The sequence below is a fragment of the Lacerta agilis genome, chromosome 4 (assembly GCF_009819535.1).
Source record: "Lacerta agilis isolate rLacAgi1 chromosome 4, rLacAgi1.pri, whole genome shotgun sequence".
Lineage (NCBI taxonomy): Eukaryota > Metazoa > Chordata > Lepidosauria > Squamata > Lacertidae > Lacerta > Lacerta agilis.
In genome coordinates this window covers 37,695,013-37,715,638 of record NC_046315.1, presented here as the reverse complement: position 1 = coordinate 37,715,638, position 20,626 = coordinate 37,695,013, and the positions used below count along the sequence as shown (strand labels likewise).

At 40.2% G+C, this 20,626-nt stretch overlaps 1 long non-coding RNA gene across 1 annotated transcript; it reads right to left on the bottom strand.

Moving 5' to 3' along the window:
• Positions 1-12,390: 12,390 nt before the first annotated feature.
• Positions 12,391-19,076, bottom strand: LOC117045024. Its single transcript, XR_004426388.1, has 3 exons — positions 19,032-19,076; positions 17,672-17,807; positions 12,391-12,629 (listed from the first exon to the last, which is right to left on the bottom strand). It is a non-coding gene; the product is annotated as an uncharacterized LOC117045024 (long non-coding RNA).
• Between the last annotated feature and the right edge of the window lie 1,550 nt (positions 19,077-20,626).

The window sequence follows — 20,626 nt, the reverse complement described above, 5'->3', positions numbered from 1 at the left end:
TTCACTCTTTGAATTCCTTCATGTATCATTGCAACAGCAGCTAAATTAAGACAAATCCTTCTCTTGAATGGCTTCTGATTTCTGAAACTATGAATATTCTGTCATTATTATACTGAAATTTCTGTTCTCCCTCAACTGGGATTAAAGCCATAAGAAACAAAAAAGCCCACACAGAAGTCTATTTTTTAAAAATATGGAATAAAATATGGAAAGAGTAATAGAAGATGATGAAGATGGTGGAATTGGATACATGAGGGAAAAATTGTTAGCAAGTTCTGGAGAGAAAAGAGCACTTCTGTTCCATTTAATATGAGAGCTCTTAGTGTGATTGTTCTTATCATTTGCAATTTGAATATATTATGTTTCCATTCACAAAACAATAACTACCTGTGTGAAATGGTTTTCAAAGGAGATAATGCAGTCTGGAAATATGATGCTGAATTAAAATATCTAGCTGTGAGAATGTATGGGAACTAAATTCAGTGAACATATTGAATTATATCCAACTATCTACAGAAGTAAAGGTAAAGGGACCCCTGACAGTTAGGTCCAGTTGCGGACGACTCTGGGGTTGTGGCGCTCATCTCGCTTTACTGGCCGAGGGAACTGGCGTACAGCTTCCAGGTCATGTGGCCAGCATGACTAAGCCACTTCTGGTGAACCACAGCAGCGCACGGAAACGCCGTTTACCTTCCCGCCAGAGCGGTACCTATTTATCTACTTGCAATTTGACATGCTTTTGAACTGCTAGGTTGGCAGGAGCAGGGACCGAGCAACGGGAGCTCAAGTCTTTGTGGGGATTTGAACCGCCGACCTTCTGATCGGCAAGCCCTAGGCTCTGTGGTTTAGACCACAGTGCCACCCGCGTCTACAGAAGTAACAAGCCCTAAACAAATTGGATGGTCGCATTCCCCCCCCCCTCATGAATATAGAATATATGGAAATGAATATAGAATTAGCTATAAGGAGAATACAGCTGAATTGGTTGAAAAGATACCCCCCAGCATTTTTAAAAAGTGTTTGTTGAGGAAAAAGTTCAAACAAACTGGTCAATTAAAGAAACATGACCATCACTCTAAAATGGGTTTATTTTGCCCTTAATGTCACATCTTAGCCATCTGCCTCAGGTGGTAGAAGTGCAAGAGTTGGTGCTCCCCTTGCTTTACTACTTCCACCACTAAAAGAACAACCCCTTTCACTGAATTTTTGCAAGAGGGAGGCACCCTGGCATATGGCATTGCCATATTTCTTTCTCGCCCCAGGGGCAAAGAAGATGAGCCTCAAGGCTTTGCGGAATGCCACCCTATCACCGAGTTTTGGCGAGAGTCGGGTGTTCCAGGTGTGGTGGAAGTGGTGGGGCATATATATATGTAAATAAACCAAATATCATAAAGACACCACAGTCGCTGCTGTGCCTTATTTCCAAAAGGAAACATGGACCCTGGGTAAGGGCCTGGAACTGTTGGAATCTCGCCAGAGGCGTAGGAAGGTCAGCTGGTACCCGGTGTGGAAAATTTCTTGTCACGCCCCATTGATCCCCCCCCCCGCAAAAATGGTTTTAGGTTATTTCATATTTTCTTACAAAGGAATAATAAGTAATAATAATAATAGTAAACTTTTATTTATATCCCGCCCTCCCCGGCCGAAGTCGGCCTCAGGGTGGCTAACATCAGATATTGGTATAAAATCAAACAATAATTAAATTACCTCCTAAAAACATCTCAAAATCAAATTAAAGTCTAATTAGATGGCTTTCCACAGGGTTAGGGTTGGGAACAGTAAGTGCTCCACTGAACTGAAATTTCAGCCTTCCTTCACGACATAGGAAAACAGCCAAGTAAACATCTGTTTTGGTGGAGGAGGGTCAAGATATTAACCGATATGCATGAAATTTCATATATAGCTATATAATCCCTAGAATAGTAAGATAAGACCTTTGGAGCAGGGTTTTTTTTAAAAAAGTTTTTTTTATGAGCCGCCCTAGTAGGACAGTAATTGTTCCTCGATCATTTGTCACCCCCTCCATTATGGAACATGGGGCGGTCCGCCCCCTAGGCCCCCCTTGCTACGCCCCTGAATCTCACACTGCACAGAGATTGGGGTGGCATGCAACAATATAATATTCATAGCTATACCTCAGATCTTTTAAAGGCATATGTGTATATTTTAATGTGATTCTAGTATTATAACTTAACAAAACTGCTTGCTCTGTGTTGAACTGAAAAACAAAGTATTTGCACCAACGTTATTTATAAATTCATTCTTCTCTGACCTGGAAATGTACCCACCCCATACTGCAAATACCTTGTTTTAAAACCAAACCAGGAAATATTTATTTTCTAAATAAGAGAAATATATTTTAAAACTGGACTTGTAGAACATTTTGAAAGCTTCAGAATAGATATTACCACTTGTTGCTTAGAGATACACTTATTGCTTGAAATTTACTTGAACAGTTTTTTTTAAATCTTCAGTAATAGTGGCCTTGTGCTCACTAAGATTGCAAACCTCTGTCTAGATTTTTGTAGTTCAGATTGCATGTAGTGGCTCACATGAGATAGGGGGCTCACTGAAGGTGAGGCCTCAAAATATTATTATTCCCTTCCAAAATTCCATTTCACTTTGAAAACGAGTACTGCAAGGAGAAGGCTATGGTAGGTCTCTTCTCTCTGACATATAGTTTCTAGATGCATGACTTTTTTGTATGGAGGAGTATTGCAGGCAGATGTCATCTGTAACTGATGATTTGTCAGTTTTTAATTTGACAGTAAGGCCTAGAACTTAATCTCGTTTTACCATTATTTACCATGGACTGTCTTCCCGAAAAAGTTAGTTCAGGCTCAGGGATCTGTCCTATGTCTTCTGCCATGAAGATAGATGAAAGCATTCATCTTATCTGCAATATCCTTTCCTTTCTTCAGTACACCCTTGACTACCTTGTTGTCCAGAGGTCCAACTGCTTCCCTAGCCACTCTCCTACTGCTAATGCATTTCTGTTTTATGAGCGACTATGAATCTGTCTTGAGCAGTAAGAATATGATTGCCTTGGCATTCAGCAAATGAATGATTCTTCAGTATAAGATGGTGGGGTTAGTTATAGACTAGGAGTAACTTCACCCAGATGGTACAAAGACTCTTTAAAACAATTTATTCCTTTGCCCAGTAAAGGAATTTGCCACAAATAATATTTATATTATACCAGCTTCCATCAGAAAAGCCAATGTAATGTTCTATTTAATAGTACACCTTTAAGCCTAGGAGGTGCTCAAGTATCTCCCTTAAGAAATAGAGTTCCAGGACTCTTTTATATTAAAGTTGCTACATTTTGGTATGACTCCCATGAGAGAGAAAAAAGATCATTTACACATCAATTCCCAGACTGAGTTTATTGAATCCATGCAGAGTGACTAAATATAGTGTTCAAGAGAGCAGTGACTGAGCTATAGCTTAAACCTTCTCACTATAGCTGTGAGATGATTTAAAGTCCAATTTTTCAATCTTGACACTTAATCCATGGGTGTAAATTACTCCAGGGACCAATCAGTGCTCCATTATTTAATATAGAAGCTAAATATGAAGCTGGATTGCTTGCATCCTACAAGCTCTTGTACATTGCTCTTATCAAGTCATATATCACCTGGGGAATTTTGAAAGCAGGCAAAGAGAACGAGCTTGACAATTCGAGCTATTTAAGAAGAGATGTAAGTCCTTTTTTTACTATATAATTGATGGCACAAATGTTGAATTGCACTGAACACTGTAAATAAAATAACAAATTTAAGCAACTTTAATGGAATAAAAAGATAGAAGGTGCAATTAAGTGAATGACGCTCTGTTGACGTCCATGGTACATACATATTTGCCTTTAGCTAGTCAATTCTATCAGCATGTTGAAAGTGGATTTATTTTGTCTGGGACTTAATACATTTTGGGATAAGAACAGTATTTCGTTATTCTGAACCTCCTTAGTCCAAATGCATGAAGTCAGTATAGCAGCAACAGACCTGTGTGGACTTTGAAGGCTTCAGAGTCAACTTCAGAGTGCAGATGGTGGCCCAACTGGGAGGCTCTTGCCTGTCCCATGAGATTCCCCACATTGTCAGTTGAGTGTAACAGAACAAAACCAAAGGGTTGAGGAAATCAGTCATGTATCCTAAAATCTATGAATGGGAATCCCACATATAATGAACAAATAACTGAAGATGTGGCTCCAAAGACTAGAGAAGAGATTGTGAGCGAAAAATGTAATTCCTTTAAATTTGAGACAAGGTAGTTGGCTTTCTTTTATAAAAATAATATCCCCCCCACCTTGTACTGAGGTTACTCTTCTATAAGCAAAATGATCTAATCCAATGAATACTGATGCATGGCAAAGTATAAAGATCAGAACATTCAGATGCAAATGAAAGAGAAGAATGGAAAGTCTGTGAATAGGATTATTGTACAGAACCACTTCCTTGAGGTTTTACTGAAGCCTACAGACAATCACACTTCATACAGTAATAAAAAAAGCTCCAGTAGGGAGCCACGTCGTTCCACTAACATTGTTCAGAATCTATTGTGCTTGTCCCAAGGCACTGGACAAGAAAGGGGGAGAACTAGGTTATCATTTTCCCCAGCAACAAGGCCTAGGAAATTCCCCCACCCGAACTGCTTCTGAAAACATTGCTTGATAGTTAGTACTGTTTTAATGACAAGACTGTCCTTAAAATAATGAATAAGAATATTCTGAAAAATAAAAAATAGTGAATAAGAACATTCTGAGAACTATAAAGAATATCCATTATGTTTTCAATCTTCAAACCTTTCTTTTTCTGTTTTTTAAATTTAATGTAATGTTGTTTTTTTCAGCCTTGAAGAAAGATGACACTCAACTCGAAGTATACTAATCCTAATAGACAGGCTAATCTAGCAGCTCGTCAAAAACCAACATGTTTGTTGCTCAGCTTTTTCTGCTTTAACAAAATGCATTTTCTCAGGATATGAAGGAGCTAGTATGACATATGAGACCTGAGTCTATCTAGTTGAAAGCACAGGAGTTCATACAGTGATTTAGTGCAGACAGAACACTCCTGATCAGGGGACTGGTAAAATACCCCTCACTAGATTTCTAGAGTTTGAAAGTAGACATTCAAGTGGGTTTCTAAATCTACCCCTCCTTTTTTTAAAGTTGTCAGTCCATGGTTAGGAGTGAATGATATAAAAGTATCACGGCATCATAAATCAGGGGTGGACCCTTTGGACTTTCAAAAGGCCACAACCACTAGCTACAGCTTCTCTCCCCAGTGGCCTTGCTTCACACCTCCTCCAGTGTTATGCCTGGCTGGAATATGTCCATGAACTCTGATAATGTTTTTTTGCTTGCCTGAGTGGAGGATAGACAGTCTACTGTACAAAGGTAAAATTTCCTCTGGCCACACCCAACACGGCTATATGGAACTCAGAAGATTGACCCAAAAGGGAATTGAGCTCTCAAGCTGAAAAATGAATTTATATGAGGGAGGGAGCAGGGAGGGAGAAACAACACAGAAGCTTGTAGCATGCTGCCAATCTAGTAATTGTGGAGAGACTGGCAATATTACAGCTGCACCAGGCCACTGAGATGATACATAGACAAGGGGTGTACCACAGGAACAAGATTTGCCACTTGTCAATCATACAGCCTCAACCTCAGGTGTTCCATGGGTTGCTTGTCTGTCCACATCGGCTTTGTTTACCCTCTCCACATTCACTATTGGAAAACTTATCAATAGCCATAACTCCCTCCATCCCCTTTTGACAGAAGTGCGTGAATGTGCTGGTATACTAGTCCCTTCAGAGTAGGGTCCTCTGTGCTGGACACCTTTAAAAGGTTTGTTTGTTTATAAAAAGGCAATGCTTATAACTTTTTTTAAATGGCACAATTAGATGAAATTTGCAGGCAAGGCTACCCCTTCTTTGGGAATGAATTTTGCTGAAATAAAGATTATAGGACCTCTGCTTCAACATGCTCACATTGTAGAGAGCAGTTGCAGAAGCCTAAAATCGCTCCCAAAGCTCTTCACCTTGGGTCATCATTTAAGACTCTTATGGTTCTTTCACACACCCCTAGATAGGCAATCATTTTGCTGGTACAATGAGAGTAACATTCCCCTTACCACTGCTGACACAATGTAGTTATATGTGTTTGCACCTGAGATTAATGCTAGGACATCCATGTGGTTAGCGATTCATATGCCTTCAAATATTTATAGAGCGGAGAAGGCCTACTTTCATAATCTTACTATTAATAATGTGGGTTTTTTATGTGCACTTTATAAGTACACATTACACAATGAAGCTCTATTTCCATATTGTGTTTAGACTACTTCATTTTCATTTAGGATTGTTCAATAAAATGCAACAACAACAACAACAACAACAATTTATTATTTATACCCCGCCCATCTGGCTGGGTCTCCCCGGCCACTCTGGGCGGCAAATGTGCAGTGTTTGAAAAAACTGCTTCAAACTCATTAAAGTTAATATATATAACACTCCATGTACAGTGATGAAAGTATGGCAATCTATCTGGGTGAAAAGCTACAGTTTCTCATAGTTTTGACTGGATATATTCTGCTTTTTATTTGTTGCATGGTATTTCCCAGATGCAGATGTCAGTGATGAGAAGCAGGAGGACAAAAGTCATTATTATTTATCATTCCCCAAATGCAGCATAAAATTAGCCTACATTTCAATAAGTGACTAGAGTTTTTAAAATACTCAATGCAGGACTTCAAAATACGATATTTAAGAGTGTGTACTCAGCAGGTTCCTTGTATACAACTCCCAACTTCACACTAAAGTAAGTACATGCCATAAGCAAATGACAGATCAGCTTTTCTCCAGCTATTTCTGATTGACAATCTTGTAGTATGACAAATTCAAGTTTCCACATTTTTTCATTACATGTTACGTAGCTATTAATAGAAAACCAATGAGAGAAAATAAATGCCACATTTGTATGACCCTACCAAGTACAGCACAGGGAGAATGTTCACCAATGTCAGGTCTTTAAAGGTTCATGACTGGAAATAAAAGTCAGGATGTCTTCCAGGATCTGCTTCTGGTCAAACACACCCAGTAAAAACAATAAATAAATTGGTAGCAAGCATATCAACAGTGTGTTGGGCAGCTTGGCTTCATCTAAGAATCATTGTAGATTAGAAATGTAAATTAATAATCCTCCTACCAACTCATGCCATTGATTCATCTAGTTTAGTGCTGTCAAAGCAGAAGTTCTCCGGCGTTTCCGACAGCAGCCTTTTCCAGATATAGTGTGAACGCGAGCTCTTTTGCAGGTCTCTACCCAATGAGATAGGTCTCCTGCTCAAAAAGAAAAAGAAAACCTTGTCCCAATGATGTCTTGGTTATTTGTGGTAAACTCAAGGGATGTTTGGAAGATTGCCTTGTATCAGGTTAGACTAGAAGACCATCTAGCTCAATAGAGTCCACTAGAGTGCACATTTCAAGCACATGATTTTCCCCAAAGAAAACTCTAGTTTTACCCCTCACAGAGCTACAATTCCCAGCACCCTTAAACTGCAGTTCCCTTGATTCTTTGTAGGGAAGTGTCATGCTTTAAATGTGCATTACTTACACCTATGCTGTGGCTCTGACCTGTGTGGCAGTACATGTCTTTCACATTGTCTGCTTTGTGATCCTTTCAACTAGAGAGATTGAACCTGGGGTCTTTGGCAAGTAAAACATGTGCCCTGCTACTGAATGATCACCCCTCTATTCTACACCCAGTTCCTATCTCAAGCCTTCATTCTTGGCACATGGCGCCAATGAGGCTTATGGAGCTTTTGCATGTGGCACACACTTAACTCTCTTCCACTAAAATCAATGGGACTTAACCCATTGTTAGCAGTACTTAACCTTGGTTAGTTGGACTGTGCCCAGCACACTTTAATTCATTTCCCTTTTCCTGTTCTGTATAATGCTCATTCTGTCAAGAACACTTTCATCTATTGTTCCTCCCACTTGTGTTGCCTTTAGCACTTTTGCTCAGAAATTTGCTCAGCAGGTTTCCTGATTTATTCATACGCTAGTCAAGTTGGAATACTTAAATTACTTATACTCAGAAGTAAATTTTGCTGAAATCAATGGACCTCACTTACAAGTAAATGTGTTTAGGATTGGAGGGCTGCCTTAATGTAGCAATTAATGTATTGGAAACAAAGGTTAATTTTCAGTGCTCCTTTTGTGTTATTGGTTTGGTGGGTTAGATTTTCAAGTAGAGGTGAAGGAAAAGGAAAGGTATAACATTTCTCAAGCTACTCTCTCTTTCCTTGCACAAGATGCACTGACAGCCATTATTTATTATTTAAATAAAATATATGTGTGACTTCAACTATGGAGCTGTCAAACATTCAATAAATTGCTATAACAAATTCATAGGGAGAAAACTTTTAATATTTGCTATCGATTCATTTGTTCATTGCTATGAATGTTTTAGTGAGCTGAGAGCATCATTTTTGTTAGTTTTTTTATATAAAGGAAGAGAATAAACGTGTTCATCATTTCTGCTTTCCCATGAAGAAATGAATAACCCACCTAACAATAATTCTGCATTATCAGATGGGGTATTTGCTATGTACCCGCTAATATCTCTATATAGAATATTTTAACTCCCCCCCAATAAATAAAATACTTTTTAAAATCACCCTCTTCTCAGCAATAAAATATTTTAAGTTTTTTAAGTATGATTATAATATTGGGTTGTTTAGTCATGGACAGAGTTCACCCTTTCATAAAACAGCTTAGTAAGTGATGAATTGAGAATGAGTTTTTATATTTAAATCTGTGGGTTCTAAAAATGTGGACTTCTAAAAATGAAAGAAGTGTACGAGAAGCAGAACTGCTAGTCTCTCAGATATAGGAGCAAAACCCTTTTCAGTGAGGTTTTGAGGGAGTGTTGATCTTGGTTGGAGGGGACCAGTTCTGAGAGGAGAGGTAGAGATCTCCATTGTCCCAACTCCAATACCTCTTTCTCTTTGTGGGGGAGGGAAGATAACTCCCAGGGTTTCCATCTTTTTCTTCCCTTTTCTGGCCCTGTCTCATCCTTTATGAGTCCATTCTCTCTCTGATGGTTATCAGAAGAAACACCAACCCACACCCCACAATAATAATCTGAGGCCTTTCTTTGGGTTCCTCCCCCACAAGAGATCCAGAGGGTGGCAGGACAGGAAGTGGCCTTTTCTGTGGTGGCTCCCCACTTGAGGAATGTTCTCCCCAAGGGAGCTTGCCTGGCATTTTCATTACATATCTTTAGGCACCAGGTGAAAATGTTTCTCTTCAACCAGGCATTGAGCTGATTAACATTCTATGGTACGCATAGACAAACTCCGGTCCGCCAGATGTTTTGGAACTACAATTCCCATCATCCCTAGCTAACAGGACCAGTGGTGAGGGATGATGGGAACTGTAGTGTCAAAACATCTGCAGAGTCAAAGTTTGCCTATGCCTGTTCTATGGCCTTTTAAATGTTTCCGTGGGAGGGGGTTATTGGTTGGTTTTGCTTTATTATGTATTCTGAATTTTCATTTTGTATTTTTATATTGTGAACCACTCTGTGATTTTCAGATGAAGGGCAGAATAGAGATGTAATCAACAAACAGCAACAACAAGAGTAATAATTTACCCTGGCCTTTGACCATTCAGGTATTTTGTTTTGTGGAACCCATCACTTTTGTTTAATGTCCACCATTTCATTTGTTTTCTGTTTGGACCTGAATATATTGTTGTAATCTACCCTGGGACCTTATGGGGAAGGTTAGTAGTTGGGCACTACTACTCTTCCTGTCAGGCTAACAAGCAAGAGACAACCCTTCCATGTGTGCTTGCTCCAAGGGTGGGCATGCTCTCTGGCCTCCTGGAGCAGCCCCTTGCAGAGCCAGCTGTTATGGAGCCAAATTTAGTACTGAGAGGACAAATCACAGAAGCTGCCTAGGAGCAGGCCAGTCCCAGTAACCCCCGACATCACCCAATGGAAAGGATGTTTAACAACAAGAGTGTGACCAGATCCTTAGCTTCCCTACTGCCATTGGGTCAACATTGTCACATGGGCAGGACCACTTACCTGTCATTCACATAATGTCATTATGACATCGGTTAACAATTTCACACTGTCTCCTCTTGTCACTAATCATCTGATGGGTGCATGAGTGGCTCCTTTGAAGGTACGCTGTCAGTGCCAATCAGTTGTGAACACCAGTTCCAGCTCCTTAGAAAAACAGCAGAATAAAAAGTGTAATAATGAAGATTATGTGGCTGCAAGCAGAGAAAGTCTTGTTTTAATTGATTTTATGTAAGATGCTCTGGGAATGTTTACGCTCAAGTGTGAGTGCAAATGCTCTAAATAAATGAATAATAAGATGAAAGCTAATGAGATGATACCTTTACCTGTACACTAACTTTTTAAAAATGCTGGAAGTAAGATATTTCAGCTCAGATAATGTCAGTTCAGGTTTAGATGTTCAAAGCAAAATTTTAATATAAACTATATGATTTACATGTTCAGTTTGATGTTAACTCTTCTGAGTTTAATGGGAAAGGGTTGATCAGGGAAGGAACTATGCTGCTTGTATTACAAATATAGTCTGGCTTGGTTTACAGGAATCAATCCACAACCTTCCAGAGGGATGAGGCTGGGAAACAATGAAAAACGATAAGATGTTTTAAAAGCCCTTCTTACTGGAAACAGTTCAGTTTTCCTTAGCCTCCCAGCTCTAACTTTTTCCGATATATTCTATTCCATTTTAATGTCCTGATTGTCTTGTCCTCCCCCGAGTTTCAGTTTATTTTGCATGTTAACAAGTACAACCTGTTTAATGTCATTATCTTTCTTGTGTTTCAGAAATTTATTCTGGGTGACTGCCTACAGTGGGCTGCCAGAGTTAGTCCTTGATCAATGAAGTGTCCTCAACTCAAGCCTTCGTTCCTCTATTACATTGTGTCAGCCAGAGGCTTAAACACATTGAAGCTTCTGCTGTGTTATTTTTCTTCATTCAGTGTATCATCCCCAGAGAGCACCAGGGAATAAATAGATTTTGTGCCCAGGTGTTATGTCTGTATTGTGTACGTATCAAGCTACTGCCATACACCCAGCCACTGGAAGATTGTAAAGGAGTAGCTTACAGGGGGCAATGCAGGGCATGCCTTCCTAACACCATTTTAACTGGCAGGAAAGTCCATTTGGAATATTCAGGTCTCAGATATCAACACATATTTTTTGCCTGTTTAGATATTATATAAATTTATAAATAGTATGTTTTACTATATGAAGCACTCAAGAGAACGCTTTCATGTGAATTAATTGATAAAGCATATCAAATCTGTTCTGACAATAGCCCTATTGCAATACTAGTAGAATACATGAGTGGGAACAAGTGTGCAATGTGCCTACAGAAGCAGAGAAGGCTCCCAACTGCAATTATTCACCCTCCAACTAGTGGAAGGTGATAGACACAGCAAAGGGTGTGGTGACATGGACAGACAGACACAGAGCTACCATGTGCACCCCTCATCTCCCTTCTTGCATGCTTATTTAGTAAGGCCCACTTTAAACAGCCATGGCTTCTCCCAAAGAATTCTGGTAAGTGTAGTTTGTTAAGGGTGCTGAGTGTAGCCAGGAGACCACTGTTCCTTCCACAGAGGTACAATTCCCAGAGTTCCCTGGGAAGAGGGATGGACTATTAGACCACTCTGAGAATTGTAGCTCTGTGAGGCCTGAAGTGGAGGACAAGTGGAGAACAAGATGGCACCACCTCCATTCCATGTGCGGAAGTTGACTGGACTGGCAGTTGTATTCTGGCGATAGGTTGGTGTCCTCCACGACATCCGAGTCTGACAACAAACAGCTGTGTCCTCCAAGGAAAGGGTACAGGCAGAGGCTCAGGAGGAAGTGTTGAAGGGGCTCTGCTGTTCCCCTGCAGCTGCTGCGAAGCAATCACTTCACTCTGCCTAATAGTAGAACCAGCCTTCATCATTTTGGTAGTGAGTAGAAAACATATATTTTAAAATCAAAGAAAAATAAACCCACAAAACTTACAACTTGTTTCAACCCCCACCCACAACAATGCTTAAATGCTGTCCTCCAAATTTACTGACTCAAAGTAGGAGAGCATTTTTTGTATGTTGGAGGGAGGCATTTTGTATGTGGGAGGGAGCTCAACTCTACAGGGCATAATGCTTTATAGAAATTTACAATCTGAATGGAAGGTGAACTTTTCCTATCCCCATGATTTCAGGTTCAAGGGGCACAGGTACATTTCATCAGCAGCTTCCTTAGGGTTTCCAATTTCTTTGGCAAACAAAACACCTGTCTTTTTCTGCCTATAAAATATAATTTGCTATTATGGTTCAATCTATGGGCAAAGGCTATCTGATATTGTAATTGCACTGGCTTGTAAAATATCAAAAGTATCAAATTAAAAATATGCCAATAGATTGAGGACAGTGATAAGTGTTTTTGGGAACTATGAGGGCACTGTTGGGAGAGACTGCAACTACAGCTGAAGCATCAAGTAATGGATATTGATCTTGATACCTTTGTTAAAAGGGAAATTGATTGCTGTGTTATGGACTTCTTATAGTGTCTTGAGGTGCTGCAAGAAATCAACAATATGAGAATTCTGACAATAATGTTCATTTTTAGGTAACAAGCCTATATTTCTTTTAAAAAGTCTGTAATGTATATTCATAGGACGCTTATATTGAACAGGCAGCAAAATGACTGGCATAACAACGAACAATTATCTAATTTTAGAAGAGTTTGCCTACATGCTTTGGGGCACCAAGACTTCAAACTCACAGTGAAATCCTCAAAGACCCAGGAGAGTTTCCACTGCATAATCTGATGGTTTAACTTTTTATGTGAAAGGAATTGGTTGTTTCCTTACTCAGCACTGATCATTGTGATGGCACAGTCCCACAAGTTTTAATGGAATTGCAGAGGTGCAAATGCTATTGAATCCTCTCCTTAGTTTCAAGTTGTTTCGAAATTACTTGTTTGTTCAGCATTCATCTTGATTTGTTTACACAAAGTTTGTGGGGGAGGTTATAAAATGTTGGTCTCTCACTGAGTATTCATTCTAATTTGTTTGCGGGAAAGTGGTATGGCATCACATGAAACAATGATCATTTCACATTTTCTAGTGCATTTCCCTATCACTTCTTTGCCACAAAAACAAAATAAAAAAATTCCTTCCAGTAGCACCTTAGAGACCAACTAAGTTTGTTATTGGTATGAGCTTTCGTGAGCCACAAAAGTTACTTTTCCCGGGGGGCGGGGATGGGATATGGATTTGTTTCACAAGAGCACCAAATCCACTTTAATCACATGACTTGAATTTTTAAACCCACTCACAAAATGGCCATGGTCTGGAAGTGTCCTCCTCAGTCTTGCTAAAGTGCAAGTGAAAAACACCAATTCACTGATTAGCTCTAGCAACACTGAAAAGGGTCCATTACTCCCAGAGAGTTGTGTAGCTGTAGGAAATGTTGTTTCTTAATTTCTAGGAATGGTTATGCTAAAATCCTGAGAAATAAAATGAAAGTAGAAGTAAAAAAGAAGAAGAGTTGTGTCTTTAAAAAATAGATACTGTAATATATGTTAATAGGGCACTGCTACAGTAATGTAGTTTAATGCATGCCATCAGCAAAATAAATCTCATCTTTAGGCTATAATCTTGAACATGGTATCACATATAACGGCACTCTGGATTGCAGCTTTCTTATTCTCATTATATTTTATATCTTCAAATCTTAATTGTTTATGAAATGACAACAGGTTTTTTATATTTTTTCCTCTTGTCATTTTTTCATTTCAGCATGAAAGCATACGGAGGCTCCGAACCCTTCCCTTGCCCCCCCTGTAAAGGGGGAGTGGGGGTGAAGGGACAACGGAGCCGGGCTTACGGGGATATGCCCCAACCGGGATGCAAATGCGGCGACAAAGCCCGCGGTGAGCGTCTTAGTTCTACCTTTGAAGAATGGAGCCAAAGGAACCCGGTGGTCGTGAGTAACTAATTTGACCAGAAATCGAGCTTTTGGAACGATCCGGGGGGAAGGAGAAAGGCAGCCTGCCTTCTTCCCTTCGAGTTAAAGAAGCTAACCAATTTGAGCAACTGCTGCTACAGGACTGCTACAATGTGCTTAAAATTGATACATGAGACTGGCAAACTTTTTTCTTGGGAAGTAAATTAGTGGAAAATATCTCCATTTAAAGTTGCGGTATCTGCGCTCCAGTTTAGGAAAATGGCGATGAACAGAGAGGCAGGAGTAGAAATTTGATACCCACTTCCTCCCCCTCTACCAGTATGCTGGGCTTCGTCCTTGAACTGGTACTGAACTCTGGACTAACGGACGAACAGAGGCTCACTGCTTTGAAGGTGGAACTGCTGTACAGGAAAGTCAAAGTCTTGTGTGGGGGTCTGAAAGAGAACCAATTGCCCACAGAGGAGGCTTTTAAAACTTTTAACACTTTGGAAGAAAGTCTTGCCAAAGAGCTGAGAGGATGTCTGGGAAGATGGAGAGAAATGAGTGAGCTACTTCGGAGAAGAAACTCGCCTTTTGGGGGTGGCAGTCCCAAGGCGACGGTAAGATTCGTTATATCCAGTCCCCGAGGTGTGAGCTCGGGGGCCAGGGACAGAGAATTATGGTTTTTACAAGAAGAAAAGGAATGCTACAAAGAACCGGAGAAGCTGAGAGACGACGAGATGGTCATCCTGGAGCTCGTGGCAAGGAGAGTTTTGGACTGTGCCTGGATCTGTGGACGCTTGGAGAGGGAAGCCACAGGGAAATTCAGTGTTGATGCCACCAGGAGAAGAATAATGGACAGAGGGGGTGTGGGGTGAAACACTAAGTAAAATTTGAAGTAGCCTGTCATGGAATTTTGAAATCGGAGGGTGAATACTGTCAACAATCTTTCTGTTTTATTTTTTGTTTGAATATGAAAGGAGATATTTTGAGTTACTATGTTATTAGCAGCAGTTTAAAGGATAGAAGAGATAGATATGATATAAATGATTGGTGAAGATTTCAATGGAAGAAGAATTATGATGAGATATGACTACGATGATGCATTGTTAGTTAAATGTTGAATATATAATTGTGTGTAACTATATAATTGAATTTGAATTTCAGGAGAAATGGTTATAAAATAGATTAAGGATATGAACTCGAAGGAGAAAGGGCAGGGGAAGTCAATGGTCAAGATATGGAAATAGAAATTTTCTTTTTAAAGAAAAGATGCAACAAGAAAACTTGACACTGTTTGTATTTGTTTTATCAATGTATTTGTTTTGTATTTGTTTAATTGTAGGTGTGGGTGTGGGTATATGTTGTTATAAGAAAAAGGTCAATAAATTCTTATAAAAAAAAAATGAAAGCATAAAAAAGAAGAAGCTTGTATAGTACACATGGCGCTGATGGTGTTTGCCTTGTTGGAAGGGAGGAAGATGTTACCAGGTAGCAACAGCAATTCCAAAGGATGTAGGAGAGCCAATTATGCCTATATCCCATTTTTCCTGCACTAGATGAACCACAGGCATGGGAGCACATACCTGGCAGTTATAGCCAGTTCTACAAATCTCTCTCTTTCTCTTTCTCTCTCTGTCTCCTTGCTGTATAGCAATGCAGTTCCGTCAGGCTCTGCAGTGTCAGCTCCTGGGCCCTCAACTTCTTGCAGCTGACTAAGGGACACTGAAAGTAACCATGTAGGATTGGCAGGAGGAGAAAGAGAAGAGAGTGATCATTTGTACAGCATATGCCATTTACTGAAGCAGCTGCAGTTGAGGTCTCTCCTGAGCACCACTTGTAGTATCAGCTGAAGGGTCTCTGTCCCTTTTCATGGTCTGGATTGCAAGTGAACGGTGCAAGAATATTTGAGTGCTCTCTTAGCAGAGGAGAATCAGTCAAATACCAATGCCTTCAGACTGTTCACGGCCTTGCCAGCACCTGCTTAAGCAGTCCTGATAATGACGTTCTTTTTCTTCTCTGGGAGTCAAGGATGGGGCATTCTTTAAATTACAGCACCTTGTGGATGAGCCCGAAGATCATGATACCATGATGAAAGAAATCCTCATGATATATTAGAAGATGAAAAATATCTTTCAATTCCCTTTTCAAACAAGTAATCAGGTATTTCCCAAGGAGCCTTGCAGTAGCTCAAAAGCCTTGATAGATGCTGTCAGCTTTAATTAGCTGCATTCTGATCCTTTACCCAAAGAGGTCAGTGACAAAATTGCCACTCATTGATGTTTATGTTGGCAGTGAGACTCCTGCAGTGATACCTACAAAATATGTCTTCAAGCTCATTGCTGTGAATAATGCTTCTGTCTCCCCCTGCCCATCCTTCAAGGGTAAAATTACATAGGAAACCGGTACAATTAATATTAGTATTAAAGTATTATTTTAAAGAAAGGCAGTATAATTACCTTGCTTCATGTATGATTGCACATTTTTTCCATTGCTTGCATTAAATTTGCTTGATAAAGCCATTCCTTACAGATTCTTGATTACTGGTTTAACAGAACAGTCACTTTCTTTTACTTTGTGTTATTACTGAATCATTGTTTCTGTGCTTTCATTCTGAAGCTGTATACTAGGGTGGGAAACCTGTAGGCCTCCACATGTTACTATACTAGAATCCCCCCCCCCAATGAATGGCCTTGTGCCAGGGATAATAATCATGATGATGATGATATTAATAATAATAATAATACCCTGCCCATCTGGCTGGGTTTCCCCAGCTACTCTAGGTGGCTTCCAGCAAAATATTAAAATACAATAGTCCTTCAGATATTAAAAGCTTACCTAAACAGGGCTGCCTTCAGATGCCTTTTAAAAGTCTGGTAGTTGTTTTTTCCTTTGACATCTGGTGGGAGGGGGTTCCACAAGGCAGGTGCCACTACCAAGAAGGCCCTCTGCCTGGTTCCCTGTAACTTCGCTTCTCGCAGTGAGGGAACTGCCAGAAGGCCCTCGGCGCTGGACCTCAGTGTCCGGGCAGAATGATGGGGGTGGAGACACTCCTTCAGGGATGGAACCTGGGACCTTCTGCATGTAAAAATGTTCTCTCACTGAGCTATGGCATTCCCCTTCATATGGACCAGCTGTCAGAGAAATGAATTGTTATTAAGGATATGAGGATATAAGAAGAGCCTGCTAGATCAGGTCAGTGGCCAGTCTAGTTGACCATCCTGTTTCCAAAGTGGCCAACCATATGTCTGTGGGAAGCTGGTAAATAGGACATGAGGGCAACAGCTGCAATTTCCAGCAACTGAAATCCTCTTTTAAATACATTTGAGGTGGTGGATATCACTGCCTCATGTGGGAGCGAATACATATATTTTCTCTCAAATATATACATTTATTTTCTCTCATATATGTATATACATTTATTTTCTCACAAGTTATTATTAAAACGTGAATTTCTTTCACTTGTCTCCCCCCCCCATATATGTTTATATGCATATGTCGATACATTTAAAATGTTGAGAAGTGTACCACAGCATGTGGCAAAATACATGTGGTGGATTGTTAAGTTCTGATCCGCACATCAGTCTGAGAAGATCAGCTCATTGTGCATAGGAATCACAACTCTTGAATTTCTCAAACATGCATATCTTTGGACACATCAGATACTCACTCAAAGCCTGAGGGGTCATGCATTTGCAGAAGTTTTGAGTACACCTCTCCATCCAGATACAGACACTGGCTCTCATAGATGGTTCTAAAATTCTTCTTGTCCCGGTTTTGAAGTTCTGAGTACCCTAGTTTTATTCCTGAAGTGGAGGTGATATATTAGGAATACTACCCCAAACCAAATAAAAGATCTAAGCCAGAACTATATTAATAGTCTAGCCTTTTCCAACTAGGAGTGTACATAAGACCCTTGAGTTTCACATCCCTTCCAAGAATTGTATCCTTCAGGGCCAGTGTGCTAAATTCAAGGGTGATGAATCCATTTCAAAGAACATTCCCTGGCCATCACAGAAGTGGATTTTACTAGCTGTCTATTCCAGATATTTGATCATGCCTCATTATCTGAAATGACTTGTTCTATGTGTTTCCCCATACTGCCTTTAATGAAGAGAGTTTGTTGTTTTATCATTCAATAAAGATTAAATCTTTGAAACTAATCCTTTTGTACTGTGTTTGTATTCTAAAAGTACTCAAAACTAGTTAAGTCTCTGTGTACAGATCCGTTTACTGATGTTTTAGTAACAAAATGATGTGCTTGGTGAAGATTGCGCTAATTGATGTGTAGTCCTTGTAATTTATTGACTAATTTCTCTATAGATAGGATTTAGATGTGTTTTTGAGAGAGAACTCAGCTGGTAGAACTGACTTGGGATTTCACCACATCACCTCAGAACTGCATCCATACAGTTCTCTCACAGCACATTTGGGGAATGACTGGCATAGTTATAAGAGATCTGCAGGAGTTTCTTGTGTATGGGGATCTGACCATGTACTGCAGTATTGGAAAAGCATTCATTTTACTGTCTTGCACTAGTCTCCTGGTGTTTACCTGAAGTTGGCTACCCTACAGTTTCCACCCTTGTATCTAGCTGTGCCCTCTGGACAAAAACAGAACAAGTCTGCTTAAAAATGGAAAACAGGGAAATGAGAATGCATGTGAGCTCCTTGCAGCTTGTAGCATCCTGAGGGACAGCATGGCTGGCTGGCTGGCAGAAACCCTGAACAGTAGCACTTGTGCAAGGATGGGAGGAGATAGAACCTCCAACAAAATGTTGCAGACAATTTGTAGAAATAGAGGGTTGCATCCATTGCTGCACAAGCTGTGTTCCACTTACACAGCAGAATTCCCCTTGGAAGGGCTGCTCTGGATGCACAACAGAACCTCCCCATCATCTCATCTTCCAGCACCCACACCAACCCCCCCAATGTTCCAGAGAGTTCCCCAACCTTCTGAACCAGATTTTGAGGGTGCATGGATGTGTGGGAATTAGACTCTTGTTCCCATTTGCAGAGTACAGTTGTACCTTGGATCCTGAAAGTCTTGCGAGTTGAACATTTTTGGCTCCCGAACGCTGCAAACCCAGAAGTGAGTATTCCGGTTTGCGAACGTTCTTTGGAACCCAAACGTCCAACGCAGCTTCTGTGACTTCCAATTGGCTGCAGGAGCTTCCTGCAGCCAATCAGAAGCCACACCTTGGTTTCCAAATGTTTTGGAAATTGAATGGACTTCCGGAATAGATTCTGTTCGACTTCTGAGGTATGACTGTACGTGGATTCAGTCTTTAATTAGTTCTGCCCCCCCCAAAACCCCACCTACGCAAGACACTGTCTGTTAAAGTTTAAGAAACATATAACTTTTACTTAGTGTATTTGTACTTGCAGATTAAAATATACAATGCAGGTGGGTGTTTCTTAAGTTGCTAAAACATCTAGCATAGATTTGTATCGAAGGCTGACTAACATTTACAGACTGACTGACACTCTGAGGCAGCAGCACAACACAACATACCTGCTGCTCTGTTAAAACTGTCCTACTAACTGCCATAACTGTACCAACTGAAATAACTGCCACAGAGTGTATGACATTTCTAGAGTTCTACAGCTCTTGCAATTAACCCTTTAATACGCGTTTTGGAGGCTAACATCTCTCATGGGGTGACTGAAAAGCAAAAAATCTGTTGCATGAGTGAAACTGCAGCATTGCATACTATCCAGAATGTAGACCTATAGTATGAGATAAGGCCACAAATTCCATACTTTTGAAGGAACTCTTCCCTTCCCTGCCCCCAACCTTCTATGTATGATGTAAGAGATCCACCTGCAAATAATATGCAGAAAAAAGCAATTGGTATATCCATTGTAAGTTTCTTGGCTAGCATTAGAAATTGTGAATTCGGATGGGAGGAAGGAAGACAATATGGCATTTTGATGGTGGCTTGTTGTATTGTTACATATTATTTACTTGTTAGATAAACAACATATTTTTTGCCAAATAATAATGAGTTATAAGTGGCATTCCCAACTCTAAACTGATAACAACAACAATACAAAAGCTTAAAGTACTGGAAGTACAATTCTGCTTATAAAACACTGTGGAACACTGTGCTGCCTCCCCCCCCCCTATAGTGGATGTTCAGTTTCTGTGCATAGTGTGTGCCTATAGTTCTAAAGACATAAGGATGATACTTCAGGTTGCACATCTTGATATATTTTATTTGAAGGGGCAGCTAAAGACATTTGGTTGCCTGAGGGAAAGGGCAAGAGGATTATTCCACACACAGAAGCAAACTAGATTGACAGTTGAATTTTGCTTTGATTCTGCCAAGAGGATGATACCATCTACTGCACCTATGGGCAGCAGGCTTTCTCAGGAGGTGCAGTGGTAGGCTGCTTGGCACCCACTGCTCCAACATCTCTCCATCACTTCTTATCCCCACCACAGCACCTGCATTCTGAGACAACTGCCTCCCTGCCTAATGGTAGGGCTGACTCTGTTTATCTGAACAAAATAAAAAATAAAAAAAATCCTTCCAGTAGCACCTTAGAGACCAACTAAGTTTGTTCTTGGTATGAGCTTTCGTGTGCATGCACACTTCTTCAGATACACGAAAGCTCATAC